Below are 14479 nucleotides of genomic sequence, written 5' to 3'. Positions count from 1 at the left end.
CACAATCAGATGCTCCATCATATACACACACACACGACCAGGTGCTCCATCACACACACACACAATCAGGTGCTCCATCATACACACACACACACAATCAGGTGCTCCATCGTACACACACACAATCAGGTGCTCCATCATATACACACACACAATCAGGTGCTCCATCATACACACACACACAATCATGTGCTCCATCATACACACACACACAATCATGTGCTCCATCATACACACACACACAATCATGTGCTCCATCATACACACACACACAATCATGTGCTCCATCATACACACACACAATCAGGTGCTCCATCATACACACACACAATCAGGTGCTCCATCATACACACACACAATCAGGTGCTCCATCATACACACACACACAATCATGTGCTCCATCATACACACACACACAATCATGTGCTCCATCATACACACACACACACACACACACACAATCATGTGCTCCATCATACACACACACAATCAGGTGCTCCATCATACACCTCATCATAAGTCAGGTCACTGCTTAGGAATACATAGACAATTTTTACCCCAGGAGATGGTGATGGGCGGCTGCTGTCGGCTCCAACAGGTTTTTGCATAGTAAAATCTATAACCACTTTTCCATCTCCCACCACACAAGAGGAGGATGACAGCGCGGTGCAGGTCTGAGACTCAAATCACAGAAGTGACAATTTGCTAAATCATCTCTGGTTATTAATATGCGGCTTACAATATTCCGGCCTGGGATCTGATCACTACAATATTCCTAGAATTCTAGTCCTGTATTTATGGACACCTCACATCAGAGGCTGCGGATCAGCTGGGAGCACAGCAGTGCGAGGACACAATTCCACTGGAAAAACGTCAATCCCAGAATATAAATTCCGTCCAACACATGCAGAGAGCTATACACCGGGTCGGCTTTCAGTGGGATAACAAATCCCAGCCAGCCCAGACAGTGCTCTGTGCTGTAGGTGATGGTGTTCATGTATGGAGAGCATGGGGTGCAGTGTGAGTCAAGGACGTGATATTTGGGGAGGGGTGCAGTAGCTTCACTCTGTGTAATCTTCATCCTGATGCATTTTGCTATATGTTCTTCCGGGTCACAAGTATCCAGACTCACGAGCCGCACAACTGCTGACAATAAAATTTAGGCAGCATTTTTCGCGGTTCCCCAGGGCCTGCCTTAGGGGTCACTGTATGAAGGATAATCCAACTTGTCAGCGTTTATGGTATAAGAGTCACTACTTAACCCTTTGTCTGACAAGGTTACCTACAGCACAGGGCCGAGCACAGCTTTACGCCAAGAGTTCCTGCAATCTCTGCACCTCCCAGTCGCCGGTCTATTATCACAGAAGAATATCAGGTCATGTCTCATTATACCTATAGAAATGGATATACAAAATAATATATATAAAAGAGTATAGGGGGCAGAGGGTGCAGCCACACCAGGGTCCAGGTATCCGCTTCACAGCTCACCCAAGTATTGCCTAAAAGCACAGAAGCAATGGAGTTTTCTTAGGGCACTCTTGGAAAGGGTTGTCCAAATATTAAAGGGGGCTGCTTCTTATACTTAGATTAGTGGAAACCCTAAATCACCATAGACACCACCAGCAAATTAAAGACAGTTTGTTCCAAGCCTTTTAAAATTTCCCTACAGCGCCCCTACAGGTGACATGAAGCATTACACCAGAGCTTTCCTGGAGAGACAGTTCCTTTCAGGGTATTTGCAATCCTAATGCAACAACCAGGATGATGAGCCACATCCTATAGCAACCAAAACACTGCAGATGTTCGTACAAAACTTGTACATTTCTTGGCCTTTTATTCAATGCTGACAGCAACAAAAGGGTAAAAAAATAAAATAAAACTAAATGGAGATAAGAGTGAGCTGGGTCCATGGTGCCAGCTTATAGGTCACACACTCCTGGTGGTCTATAAAAGATACAAATAAGAGAAACCCTAGAGGGGCGCCCTCCGCCCGTACACGCTGGCCCCCGGCCTGACTGCAATTACATCTATGGGGAATGTTAGTCACTGACCACCACCATCATATATCAGGGAGGAGGTGTCAGTGGTTAGGGGTCAGGCCGCTGATGAAAAGGCCTCCAATGCCTATGTCATCATAACAACACTTCCTGTCACAGATCCATAGAACAGGCATAAAAGGGAATTAAGCAGAATGTCTGACTGCAAAGCAAGTGTTTGGTATTGGAAAGCTGTGTGGCTTTACCCCTGGGTATGAAAAATGGATTTATGTTCCAGGATTATAGCACTAGGGCTGTGGTGCAGTTCAATACAGAGATGTGAGTGACTGCTGTAGTATTCAACCAGAAGCCTGCAACGGTCTTTACTCACAGCAGAGGGGAGGGGCCTTGGGATATTGAGCTAAGAGCACAGCAGTGTGAGGATACAGCCCTAGTGCACTCAAAGAAGCTACAATCCAGGAATATTTATTTAAATTCCATGGAAAATAAATTCCATATAGGGCAGAATCCTCCCTACCTTCGTTTCCTGTAGTTTTTGTTTCTTCAAAATATAGCACCATGAAATGAATCGCCTCAATAAATAAATAATAAAAGATTTTCAGTCCTGCTACTACTTACAGCATACACAGATTATACAGATCTTAAGGGACAATGCACAACACTATCAAAAATGTGCAAGATGAAAACTACTGACAAATTCCTTTTAATATACAAGACCTGTTTCAGGACCTATATTCCATGCACCTGATGTCTGCATGCAGTACTTCGCCTCATCTGTAGTGGTCACTGCAGAGAGGAGTCATCACTGAGCAGCCCCTTCTCCTGGAGACCATCAGCTGATTGCTGGTGGACTCTCATCTTAAACGGAAGGTAGGAAATGGAAAAACCCAGTGTCCATGGATTCTGTTAGTTACTGCAACTAAGCAATGCACTGGCACTGGTTCCTACAAGAAAGCAGACATGTCTGATCATTTACACTCCCTTTATACATAAACCCCCGTCACTATCTCCCTCCCTATTCCTGGCAATGGGGCTGCTGAGCTATGGCTGGTGCAGGTTCTGAGGAGCCGCTGCTTCTCGGGAGGATGAGGAAGGTGCAGGCCTCAGGCAGTGAATTGTAGAACAATAACACGTTCTGTTGTCACAACACTTGGAGGATTCTGTTATTTCGGGCAAATATGAGAAGCAGCAGAGAAACATTAACTCTGCCCTGAGCCATCGCAGCGTTCAGGGAAAACACGGAAGTTACCGCTTTCCTGCAGTTGCGCCAATTAGCGGAACGTGCGATATAACACAGATCCAGAGCTGCCGGGGCGATGCTGCAGGAGAGCGGGGATACAGCTTCACATTATACAGGTTATATACTGTATAACCTGTATATAACCTGTCCAGCATGCCCTGGATAGAGGAGCCCCCATACAAGGTTATGGCCTATGCTTTGTCCTGTAGTAGCTAATCACAAACATTAAAGGGGATCGGACAATATGGATTCCTTGGCCATGGATAGTGCGTGGTACTGTAACCACTTATTGTTCATGTCCATAAACTTGCAGTACCAGCACAAACCATGGTCAGATGTGGCGCTGTTTTAGGAAGGAGACAGCCATGCTTTAAGACAATCCCTTTAAGGACAAATTCTAGCTTTAAAAACATTGCAGATGACACCGGCTGGATATGGGAAGAACAATGACTTCCTCCTGCATCATTTATCATGATGGGGTAATGCTTCATTCCACCTGCGGGGGTGCTGCAGAGAAAGTGAGCGCTGCGGCTAATCTACAGCTAAGGGAACAACCCCTTTAAAAAAAAAAAAAATGGGGGGAGAAGGCCGGGGAGACCAGTTTCGGGGCTCTATGGGAACTTTATGTGCTTAAAGAGGGTGTGACCGGCAGGTTATGTGTGGACATCACAAAAAGGTTACGCACAAGGGAGGGTACGTCAGACTCCTGAAAGGGCCAACCCCAGAAAATTTTGTTAAAGGAGCCGCTTCCGGAGTATTGCAGCCATCTTTATGTAATCTGATAATACCCCCCCCCCTCTAAGAATACAAAGAAATATCCATACAGTCTATGAATTATACACAGGTAATGTTTGATGTCCCCCATAAATCGTGTTCCTAACCCGTCATGACAGCTCAGCTTTACAGCAGATGCGAAACTTCTATCCACAACTTGTTTTTAATTAAAAAGAAAAAAAAAAAACTACCGCATCATAGAAAGATAAAAGCGGCCGAGGTAGATTCCTCTTAAAGACATATCCACCTAAAATATTCCCATAAATCTGAATATTTGTTTCCAAGAAAAGTAGAAAGCAGACGATATTTTCTACTTTTCGAATTTCCTTTAAAAGGATTAATTGAGGACTTTCAATTTGATGATCACTTTTTGTCAGGTTTTTTTTATATAAGTAATTTTTTTAACGCTCCATGACATGTATATAAGTGGTTAAACAACACTTGTACCATAGATTGGTGGATGTAACTTGTAGAGCGCCACGCAGTTTCCCTACAGTGGCCTCTGCTGGAGAAATGAGGTATTACACAATGACCATGAAGATGAATGGGTCAGCAGATAATTGGCTCTTATTAGTGACTTCTTAGCGCGATCCAATAAGTCCTACAGACAGAGGTTGTCTATATGCAACCCACGTGGCAGTGCAGGAGAATAGCGGGTCTGTAGTCAGAGTATGAGGGATGCCCCGTGAACTCAGTATTATTGGAACAGATGCTTTTACTTTTTGGACGGACTCGCGTTACACGTTTAGTGCCCCCTTAGCTAAAACAACACTTTTCAAGTGGCGAATCGCGAGGGTGTCAGCTGAGCATCAAATATCCTAATAACTCCACCAAAACCCCGTGCGCTGCGCTGAATGCTAATCTCAGGGCAACGCTTAGCTGATTTTTAATACGCCACCCAAACATAATACAACCTTATATATATGAACAATTCAAGTGGTGCCAGGATAGAAAGCAAAGCCTGGGAAAGCTGAAGGAGCCCAGACAGTGATGACGGGGGAAGCCATGCCGAGATGCGGTTACACAGGTTTGGCAACTGCTGCCCTGATGAATTTTATTTTTTATGGAGCAACGTAAACCTCCCCTGATACCGACCACACAGCATGAAAGGAGCGCAGGGCAGAGAGAGGGAGAGGTGCGCGGGGCTGCCGACCTGCCAGGAGACCATCACAGTCCTAAAACCCCTCCATACGGGGACAACAAGACTCCTCTCCGTGTCAGGACGGGAACAAAGCAAAGACTGAGAACTATTGGATCTGTACAGGTTTTCAGCCTCTACAGGTCAACGTGAACTTTCCCATTCATTGACAGCAAGCAGAGATGACGAAAATGATTATTATATATTGGGATACAGCAATTTGGTCACATCAAATTGGGGGTACAGAAAAGTGACAATATGGACAGTATAAGTTGGGGGGGGTATAGGGTTAGGAGTTACAGTGGTGGGCGGGGCCACACAAAAGTTTGCTATAGAGTCCAATCAATATTATAAATGTCCACAATGGCAAAACCAGCTTTTTTTTTATCATATTGCCGTTTGAGATTCTGTACCCAAATATCCAATATCATCACCAGAGACGTCCCACAGCAGACCTGGGGCATCCATGGATAAAGCATCCTACGTCTTCCGGTAGCCACCAGTAGAGGGAGCTTCAGAGCTAAATGCATACAGTTTAGCTCCCCCTAGTGGTGCCACCAATGAGGCTAATGCGGTCTTACAAACTAAAGCCTATAACGGGGGTTTGGAGCTCTCATGGAAATAAAGTTTTATTAATGGATGAGTGCAGAATGTTCAGTGACCCCTTCATCAGCCTAATAATAATATGTACAGTTGTCGGGTGACTACCCAATTATTTATAAACTGTAATTTACAATAACGAAGAAGGCCTCTGGCTATCAGTGTATATGTAAATTGTGATTCTTTTATAGTCGTGACTAGCCTATAGGCGACCCTTCCCATAAAGGTGACTGACCTCCCACATGGCATCTTATTACCCTTGTATACTCTGCATGCTGCCCGGCTAGAGGCTACTTCTATGGTTACAGTCTCCTGTCTGTGGTGCATAGCCCTCTGTATGGTGGAGCTGCACCACATGCTGCAGCAACAGACTCTGAGTAAGTGAAGCGGCCATGATGAGGTGCCGCTCCTGCAAAGTTATTAAGCCGCAATCATGTGGCTCCCCTCAGCTCATCAAAAAAAGAGTCTGAGATTAATTTACAAGTAACTTGCATCAGTAATGAGTGTAGCAGATACAACAGCGGGCATCTTCTATATGCATTTACATAAAGGGGTTGTCCCAAAATGAATTATTATCCCTTTTAAAGGGAAGCTGTCTTTTAACTATACAAACCTGCAGACATGATCTTACCCTACATTATACGTGAAGTTATAATCTAGCTCTTGTGGGGGCTCTGGGGCGGGTCTTTCAGCCTGAACAGCTTTCTGCTCTGTGCTACTCCACAGCTCCTCCCCTTTGCTACATGTCGGAGCTGTATCAGGACTTTGGTTGGATGCTTACAGCAGATGCTCAGAGCAGAGGGGAGGGGCTATGGAACAGTTCATTACAAAGAGATAAAAAGCTCTTCAGGATGAAAGACCCGCCCAGAGCTCTTGCAGAGCTGCAAACCTGGATTAAAAGTTTACTTTCAACAGTCCTGCTGCTACTTATTACACACACAGAGGTAACATATCTCTCCCGGGCCCATACCTAGCAGAGTCTGTTGATTATTTTGGGTCAAAACGGATTTCCTTTAACAACAAATGAAGGGAGGAATGAATGGCGAACCTGCTGTCATTTCAGGGAATCCAACCCCCATCATTCACCATTTAACTCTAGGTGAGAACATACAACCCTGACACAGCCCTTGTAAAGTGCCCCAGTCACCTCTCGTGACATATCTGTTTTAGTAAACAGCGCTGCGTCCCCTGGAGGCTTTATGAGGGAGAATTTAGTAAAAGTCAATATGCTATTAATAATCTTGTATTATACTGCGCGCTCCGCTTGTTTCCCTGTCCTCTGGCTGTGTAGCGGAGGGGGGGTCCTGTTTCATGGGAGCCTGCGGAGCCATCAGCGCTGGTTTCGGGAGACAGCACGTTTTGGAACTTGTCAGGATGGATAATCTAAATTAGGAATCAAAACATTTGGTGCTGAGTAGCAAAAGGAGGGAAATCAAAGTGAGCCCTTGTTAGCGGTGGAGTCAGCAGTCTCACTAATGCAGAGGCTCCAGTGGGCAGATCTCCTGACATACCATCTCTTGTCTGGGGCCGCGCCACTGAAAAGCGGCACAAACAACCAGCAAACATTCCACCGGCTCCGAGAAAACGCTGCTAGTGATAATAATAACATCTCACAGCACAAATAACATGTTTACCGAGCGTCAGAGAGACATCACTATACAGGACGCTACAGTGTATACATGTACAGTATGCTTTATAACTAATCTAATATTCTTATCATTTATAGGAGGGGATTCTTATTATATAATATATAAGGTTCTGCAGCAGCTGATGTGTGTCTGATGACTTTCTGCAGCAGCTAAGGTGTGTATGATGACGTTCTGCAGCAGCTAAGGTGTGTATGATGACGTTCTGCAGTAGCTAAGGTGTGTATGATGACGTTCTGCAGTAGCTAAGGTGTGTCTGATGACTTTCTGCAGCAGCTAAGGTGTGTATGATGACGTTCTGCAGCAGCTAAGGTGTGTATGATGACGTTCTGCAGCAGCTAAGGTGTGTATGATGACGTTCTGCAGCAGCTAAGGTGTGTATGATGACGTTCTGCAGCAGCTAAGGTGTGTATGATGACGTTCTGCAGCAGCTAAGGTGTGTATGATGACGTTCTGCAGCAGCTAAGGTGTGTATGATGACGTTCTGCAGCAGCTAAGGTGTGTATGATGACGTTCTGCAGCAGCTAAGGTGTGTATGATGACGTTCTGCAGCAGCTAAGGTGTGTATGATGACGTTCTGCAGCAGCTAAGGTGTGTATGATGACGTTCTGCAGTAGCTAAGGTGTGTATGATGACTTTCTGCAGCAGCTAAGGTGTGTATGATGACGTTCTGCAGTAGCTAAGGTGTGTATGATGACGTTCTGCAGCAGCTAAGGTGTGTATGATGACTTTCTACAGCAGCTAAGGTGTGTCTGATGACGTTCTGCAGCAGCTAAGGTGTGAATGATGAAGTTCTGCAGCAGCTAAGGTGTGTATAATGACTTTCTGCAGCAACTAAGGTGTGTCTGATGACGTTCTGCAGCAGCTAAGGTGTGTATGATGACGTTCTGCAGCAGCTAAGGTGTGTATGATGACGTTCTGCAGCAAATGAGATGTGTATGATGAAGTCTTGCAGCAGCTAAGGCATATATGTTGAGGTTATGCTGAAGTTTAGCTGTATATTAGGAGGTTCTGCAACAGCTCAGATATGTATGATGAAGTTCTGCAGCAGCTGAGGTGTGTGTAATTAAGTTGTGCAGCAGCTGATGTATGTATGTATGATGAAGTTCTGCAGCAGCTAAGGTGTGAATGATAAAGTTCTGCAGCAGCTAAGGTGTGAATGATAAAGTTCTGCAGCAGCTAAGGTGTGAATGATAAAGTTCTGCAGCAGCTAAGGTGTGAATGATAAAGTTCTGCAGCAGCTAAGGTGTGAATGATAAAGTTCTGCAGCAGCTAAGGTGTGTCTGATGACGTTCTGCAGCAGCTAAGGTGTGTCTGATGACGTTCTGCAGCAGCTAAGGTGTGAATGATGAAGTTATGCAGCAGCTGAGGTGTGTATGATGTCTTCCTGCAGCAGCTGAGATGTGTATGATGAAGTTCTGCAGCAGCTGTGATGTGTATGATAATCTCCTGCAGTACTGTATAAACATGCTGCACTTCTGACAATCAGGAGGGGGGCAGTACATGTCTCTTAGAATGTGATAAGCGCAGGCACCGCTTATCCCTGCATGTGTTATATGACACGTGTGCTATGTTACTACACTAGTATCTGTACCGAGTACAAGAGGAGACGCCTGTGACAGTAAAAAGCCAGTTCCCTGGAAGGTCTCTCCGTATTCCCGGGAATGTGCATTCCATCCTATTTACACCTTCCCAACCCTGGTAACTGCACACATGCAACCTCACCACAAAACACACGCAGCCCCCCTCACCACAAAACACAAACACAAGGCCCACCTCACCGCAAAGCACAGAGGGGAATACCCGATCTCCAGCCTGGAAACGAGATCTAGAGGCTCTGACCTCAGGCACCCCCATGGATAAACACAGCCACCTATAGACAGCTTCTCCATGCTTCCCAATTCCTATTTTCTTCTCCAGCTCCGGACTACAGCCGGCTCTTCAGAAAAATAATAATTACCAGTCTCTCGTTCAGCAGGAAGGCCTTAGCATCTCTCCGCTACATTCTTGTGGCCTGCGTGGCCCTAAGAGCCAAGAAGCTGCGAGGAAGGGGCCGCAAGTCTAAAAACTCCCCCGAATAAACGTCCGTCATAAGACAAGGAAACAAATCCTGTCCCTGGCCCCAATAACCTGTCACAGCATCACAAAAAGTGAGCGAAGCCGATATTACCCACAATCCTCGTCTCCCACCACACAAGATGAAACGGAGCCGATCCATCACAGTCACATCTACCACAATCTCACTGCGGGAATGTCAGATTTCATGCAGATTTACTTTCCGTATAGTGAGCCACAGGCCGGACACTCGCACCTCACAGATCCCGAGCTCAGGACCAGGAGTTCTGCAGGGATTGGGCTCCAGCAGAAATACGTAACAGGGAAATCTAGTGCAAAAGAATATAAATGAAACAAGGGGTGTCAAGTGTGACCGCAACCTCTGCACCTCATGTACCTGTACCAGGGATAATACACAGTGATGTCACAGTACAGGGATAACAAACAGTGATGTCACAGTACAGGGATAATACACACAGTGATGTCACAGTACAGGGATAATACACACAGTGATGTCACAGTACAGGGATAATACACACAGTGATGTCACAGTACAGAGATAATACACACAGTGATGTCACAGTACAGGATAATACACACAGTGATGTCACAGTACAGGGATAACAAACAGTGATGTCACAGTACAGGGATAATACACACAGTGATGTCACAGTACAGGGATAATACACACAGTGATGTCACAGTACAGGGATAATACACACAGTGATGTCACAGTACAGAGATAATACACACAGTGATGTCACAGTACAGAGATAATACACACAGTAATGTCACAGTACAGGGATAATACACATAGTGATGTCACAGTACAGGGATAATACACACAGTGATGTCACAGTACAGGGATAATACACACAGTGATGTCACAATACAGGGATAACACACACAGTGATGTCACAGTACAGGGATAATACACACAGTGATGTCACAGTACAGGGATAATACACACAGTGATGTCACAGTACAGGAGATAATACACACAGTGATGTCACAGTACAGGGATAATACACACAGTGATGTCACAGTACAGGGATAATACACACAGTGATGTCACAGTACAGGGATAATACACACAGTGATGTCACAGTACAGGGATAATACACACAGTGATGTCACAGTACAGAGATAATACACACAGTGATGTCACAGTACAGGGATTATACACACAGTGATGTCACAGTACAGAGATAATACACACAGTGATGTCACAGTACAGGGATTATACACACAGTGATGTCACAGTACAGAGATAATACACAGTGATGTCACAGTACAGGGATAATACACACAGTGATGTCACAGTACAGGGATAATACACAGTGATGTCACAGTACAGGGATAATACACACAGTGATGTCACAGTACAGGGATAATACACACAGTGATGTCACAGTACAGGGATAATACACACAGTGATGTCACAGTACAGAGATAATACACAGTGATGTCACAGTACAGGGATAATACACACAGTGATGTCACAGTACAGGGATAATACACACAGTGATGTCACAGTACAGGGATAATACACACAGTGATGTCACAGTACAGGGATAATACACACAGTGATGTCACAGTACAGGGATAATACACACAGTGATGTCACAGTACAGGGATAATACACACAGGGATGTCACAGTACAGGATAATACACACAGGGATGTCACAGTACAGGGATAATACACACAGTGATGTCACAGTACAGGGATAATACACACAGTGATGTCACAGTACAGGGATAATACACACAGAGATGTCACAGTACAGGGATAATACACACAGTGATGTCACAGTACAGGGATAATACACACAGTGATGTCACAGTACAGGGATAATACACACAGTGATGTCACAGTACAGTGATACTACACACAGCGATGGACACACTGCCAGTAGACAAAATATCATAATACAAGGGTGTTACACTGATGTTATAATACAGGGGTAATGATGATCGGGATATTTGTAGGGTATATTGCGACTGCTGTCAAACCTAATAAAAATCAGAATGAAACTGCATCTGGAACAGAAATCTGTGAATATGAAGTCTGACACAAGATATGTTATTAGAGTGAGGCTGAGACATAGTTAGATATTCACAAACGTTACTCACAGGACCCTGAGCCATATCCCGTTACTCCTCAGTGATGCCAGGGCCGGGCGGAGGATAATCCCCACTCATTACTGATGGCTGGTGCTGGAAATGACTAATAGATGATATAGGACAGTGATGGCTAACCTATGGCACTGGTGCCAGAGGTGGCACTCAGAGTCCTTTATGTGGGCACTCAGGCCATCACCAAAAAAGACTCCAGGTATCTTCCTACAGTCCCAGTGCTGGTACAGAGGTATTTTAAAGTGACAGTGCTACCAGGGACTATTTTCTGCTTTATTGGTGTCCTCAGAGTACTGGTATCAATGAAAACTGTGACAGAGAAGAGTATAAATCATAAATTAAATTTATGTGTTGGCACTTTGCAGTAAATAAGCGGGTCTTTGTTGTAGTTTGGGCACTCAGTCTCTAAAAGGTTTGCCATCACTGATATAGGAGAACTGGTGAGTGGATTTCTGTATTTTGGGATTTCTACATATTACACATTATTGGTGCCAAACAGTAGAAATCCAAGGTCAACTTTTTTAACAGGTCCAATATGTGGTCTATGAAGAAGAGACATGTGCTGGGTGTGAGAGTCCATCACCTTTCTACTACTTTAGGACCCGTTCCCTCTTGCTTTGCCAAGTTTTTCCATTTACATCAGAAAGCAAATCTTATGGAATAAGAGTGCGTGTGTTTTCAGTGTGTAGAGAGGACTATCTGCTATCACATGGCTGATCTTCCCTGAGGTCCAGCTTTGTCTCCGCCTGGATATCTGCCCTTGTAGAAAGCTGATGGTCGGCTTGTCTCACTCATGGGGTGGGTTGAGTACAAACAGCTAAAAGGACTCAACACTGGAGACCACCAACGATAACCATTTTTTGGCTGATCCCCAACAAATTAACAGTGCAAAACTCCTTTCAAATGGTCGCACTCAGAAGAGTAACGTTAGCCGAATGAGACCACTAGATCTGGTAAGGATGAGCCAACCCTCAGCTTTCCCCAAGGGCAGATGTAAGAATTGAGAAGGGTCGAGCTGTTGAATAAGGGGATGATGGGGGCACTGCCAATCCAACATTGAATTTCAACCTGGAATAGATCAATTTTCTGGAGAACCTAAGAGGTTCCTCAGAGGAGTTGAGTCTTGTAACCCACCACATTTGGGGGATGGTCCCCTCTTACTAAGCCGTCAGGTGTTCCCCGTTGACCGTAATGTTGGTGTTAGTCTCCAGAACTTGGCCCGTCACTTAATACGACCACAACCCTAATAGACGGCAGTGGACGAGTGTGGTTACTATTCGTACTTGACTTGGATTAGGAAAAATTATTACCTAGAAGGTCTCGGAGAGACGTCAGACGTTGCCGTGATGTGTACTTGTCACTTTCCCTGATAATAATTCGGCCTCGCTCTGTATGTGGCGCTCCCCTCTCCCCAGCCTCTCCCCCGCCGCTGTTTGGCTTGGCACTAGTAGCCAGAATAATTTGTTTCCATTGCAGTGAAGCCCTAATTACCTGGAATAAACTTTTTACACTAAGTGTGTTTGTTTAACAAACTGGCCCTTTCAGAGCCGTAGCGAGAGCTGATTGATGAGAGCGCGATCGGCTGTGGGTCCGAGCCGCCTGCCGCGTCTTCTGGCATTAAAGGAGTAGTGTCTGCGGCTGAAAAGGCCTCTCTCTGTCCTACTGTAATCACATGTGACACCTCCAAATGTTTGGCTGGGGGACGCTGGGGCTTTAGCGAGGACGCTGCTCACAAATATTTATGCTTTTAATTTAGACTTCTTTTTCTGGAGAGCTAATTTTATACAGAACGGTCCTAGCTTGGGGCGAAGAGAGCACAGGACCAGGGCTGTTCTGCCTCCCTCGCAGTCAGCGCTATGTATACCTGCAGCGGAGCGGATAAATAGGGAGGCCATTGATAGATTAAGTCTAGGGAGTCTGGGATTAGGAGGAAGCACTGCTACGCATTGTACAGGCTGTCTGTCAGGGGAATTACTGATAGGATCCCCCGCAGCACATTCATCACATTGCCGCCATAGTCAAGAAGAAATGCTTTGTGTGATTTCCGGTCTGGACTGAAATGACACGGAGATATTCATCCTCCGCAGGGATCGGACTCCATATTGACCATGATGCGTATAGGATGTACGTAGAGAATAATTGTGCGGTGAGTAATCCAGGGTAAGAGAGAGTATCATCTGTGACTCAGACACATGAAAGCTGCTATAATCAGAGCGGTGGATGAGCCCATCTCCTGGTATAATGATATAATGGAGATTATAGCACAGTAATGATCACTTTCTAAGAAGGGAGCTATTCACTAATCCCAATAGGGGGCGCTTCTCAATTACCCGGGATTGTAAAACGTATCAGCCCTCCGCAGGTGGGACGTCTGGGGTCTGACAGACGGGACCCTCACTGCTCTATATAAGGGCTATGGGCCTGCAACATACAAAAAGCAGACCCCTATTCTTGAGCTATGAGACCCCCATCTGAGGTGTCCCAGTGTCATGGATAGGATTCCACTTTGGGAGACAAAGTTGTACGACTATGGTGAGACAATACGTCTTCCAGGCCCTTGAAGAAGCTCGCCTTGGACTTTCTTTGACTTACAGCCATGATAAGTACATACATATCTATTGTGACCTGTTACTTGCTGTTTATGCCATCCTGATGCTGAGGAAATATGACCAAATTAAGATAAGCCAATCAGAACCAAACACAAAAAGTACTGAAGAGTAAATGAGAGAATCTGCTTCTTTCTATCCATAACTATGTAATTATCTGATTTGGAGCAGTAGATCAACACATTATGAGGGGCACACGGGATTTAGGGTGTCATCTAAAATACCAGTGTGTCTGATCCATTGACCGTCCCAAAGGAATCAATGGAGTGGCAATGGATGCAGGACC

At 45.1% G+C, this 14479-nt stretch overlaps 1 protein-coding gene and 1 long non-coding RNA gene across 13 annotated transcripts in view; one reads left to right on the top strand and one right to left on the bottom strand.

Annotated features, from left to right (window-relative positions):
* Positions 1-14479, bottom strand: part of LOC140074914 (ankyrin repeat and fibronectin type-III domain-containing protein 1-like) — a 133864-nt gene that overhangs the window by 50247 nt on the left and 69138 nt on the right. The window lies entirely within an intron of this gene.
* Positions 1-14479, top strand: part of LOC140074919 (uncharacterized) — a 304822-nt gene that overhangs the window by 271374 nt on the left and 18969 nt on the right. The gene's annotated exons all lie outside the window — the stretch shown is intronic.

The sequence above is a fragment of the Engystomops pustulosus genome, chromosome 8, assembly GCF_040894005.1.
Source record: "Engystomops pustulosus chromosome 8, aEngPut4.maternal, whole genome shotgun sequence".
In the NCBI taxonomy this organism is placed as follows: domain Eukaryota; kingdom Metazoa; phylum Chordata; class Amphibia; order Anura; family Leptodactylidae; genus Engystomops; species Engystomops pustulosus.
The sequence above is the reverse complement of the archived record's forward strand: the minus strand, read 5'-3'. Positions and strand labels throughout refer to the sequence as shown.